The sequence below is a fragment of the Triticum aestivum genome, chromosome 3D (genome assembly GCF_018294505.1).
Source record: "Triticum aestivum cultivar Chinese Spring chromosome 3D, IWGSC CS RefSeq v2.1, whole genome shotgun sequence".
Classification (NCBI taxonomy): domain Eukaryota; kingdom Viridiplantae; phylum Streptophyta; class Magnoliopsida; order Poales; family Poaceae; genus Triticum; species Triticum aestivum.
Window position 1 is genome coordinate 347013353 of NC_057802.1, and position 2569 is coordinate 347015921.

Sequence of the window (2569 nt, forward strand, 5' to 3'; positions counted from 1 at the left end):
TCTTCATGGCTTCATCTTCTTCATGGACTCGTTCTTCTTCCTAGCGGGATTTCAGGCAAGATGACCGTTACCCTGGATCTCACTACTATCATTGCTATGCTAGTTGCTTCGTTCTATTGCTATGTTGCGCTACCTATCACTTGCTCTTCAAGCCTCCTGAATTGCCATGAAATCACCTCTAACCTTTGTCACCCTTCCTAACAAAACATTGTTTGGCTATGTTACCGCTTTTGCTCAGCCCCTCTTATAGCGTTGCTAGTTGCAGGTGAAGATGAAGATTGCTCCATGTTGGATTATGTTTATGTTGGGATATCACAATATCTCTTATTTAATTAATGCATCTATATACTCGGTAAAGGGTGGAAGGCTCGGCCTTATGCCTGGTGTTTTGTTCCACTCTTGCCGCCCTAGTTTCCGTCATACCGGTGTTATGTTCCTTGATTTTGCATTCCTTACGCGGTTGGGTGTTATGGGAACCCCTAGACAGTTCGCTTTGAATAAAACTCTTCCAGCAAGGTACAACCTTGGTTTTACCATTTTCCTATCACCTATTTTCTTTTCCCTTGGGAGTCGCGCTCCCGAGGGTCATCTTTATTTTAACCCCCCAGGCCAATGCTTCTCTAAGTGTTGGTCCGAACTAGAGCCACTTGCAGCGCCCCCTCGGGGAAACTTGAGGTCTGGTTTTAGTTGTATGTACTGCTCATCCGATGTTGCCCTGAGAACGAGATATGTGCAGCTCCTATCGGGATTGTCGGCACATCGGGCGGCTTTGCTGGTCTTGTTTTACCATTGTCGAAATGTCTTGTAAACCGGGACTCCGAGACTGATCAGGTCTTCCCGGGAGAAGGAATATCCTTCATTGACCGTGAGAGCTTATAATGGGCTAAGTTGGGACACCCCTGCAGGGTATAAAATTTCGAGAGCCGTGCCCGCGGTTATGTGGCAGATGGGAATTTGTTAATGTCCGGTTGTAGAGAACTTGACACTTGACTTAAATAAAACGCATCAACCGCGTGTGTAACCGTGATGGTCTCTTTTCGGCGGAGTCCGGGAAGTGAACCCGGTTTCTGGGTTATGTTTGATGTAAGTAGGAGTTCAGGATCACTTCTTGATCATTGCTAGCTTCACGACCGTTCCGTCGCTTCTCTTCTTGCTCTTATTTGCGTATGTTAGCCACCATACTTTGCTTAGCCGCTGCTGCAACCTCACCACTTTACCCCTTCCTTACCCATTAAGCTTTGCTAGTCTTGATACCCATGGTAATGGGATTGCTGAGTCCTCGTGGATCACAGATTACTACAACGACAGTTGCAGGTACAGGTTTTGCGATGATCATAACGCGAGAGCGATGTTACTTGTTTTGGAGTTCTTTTTCTGCTTCTTCTTCGATCAGGGGATAGGTTCCAGGTCGGCAGCCTGGGCTAGCAGGGTGGATGTCGTTTGAGTTTCTGTTTGTGTTTCATCCGTAGTCGGATGTTGATCTTATGTATGATGTATCGGAGTATTCTTGGGGCGTTTGTTCCTTTTGTATGTTCCCCCCTCTATTATGTAATGTTGATGTAGTGATATCCACTTTGCAAAAGCGTTTCAATATGCGGGTTTATCCTTGGTGGGACCTTCGAGTTCCTCCCGGATAGGGTCGCATATTGGGCGTGACACTGCTCAGGAGAAGAAACCCAAAGCTAGACCCAAGCCTGAAACTAAGTGCTTCTACTGCAAAGGAAATGGTCACTGGAAGCGGAACTGCTCCAAATATTTGGCGGATAAGAAGGATGGCAAAGTGAAAGGTATATTTGATATACATGTTATTGATGTGTACCTTACTAATACTTGTAGTAGCACTTGGGTATTTGATACTGGTTCTGTTGCTCATATTTACAACTCAAAACAGGGGTTACAGATTAAACGAAGATTGGCTAAGGACGAGGTGACGATGCGCGTTGGAAATGGTTCCAAGGTCGATGTGATCGCCGCCGGCACGCTACCTCTACATCTACCTTCGGGATTAGTTTTAGACCTAAATAATTGTTAGTTGGTGCCAGCGTTGAGCATGAACATTATATCTGGATCTTGTTTGATGCGAGACGGTTATTCATTTAAATCAGAGAATAATGTTTGTTCTATTTATATGAGTAATATCTTTTATGGTCATGCACCCTTGCTGAGTGGTCTATTTTTGTTGAATCTCGATTGTGATGATACACATATTCGTAATATTGAAGCCAAAAGATGCAAAGTTGATAATGATAGTGCAACTTATTTGTGGCACTGCTGTTTAGGTCATATCAGTATAAAGCGCATGAAGAAACTCCATGCTGATGGGCTTTTGGAATCACTTGATTATGAATCACTTGGTGCTTGCGAACCGTGCCTCATGGGCAAGATGACTAAAACTCCATTCTCCGGAACAGTGGAACGAGATACTGACTTATTGGAAATAATACATACCGATGTATGTGGTCCAGTGAGTGTTGAGGCTCGTGGCGGGTATCGTTATTTTCTCACCTTCACAGATGATTTGAGCAGATATGGTTATATCTACTTAATGAAGCATAAGTCTGAAACATTT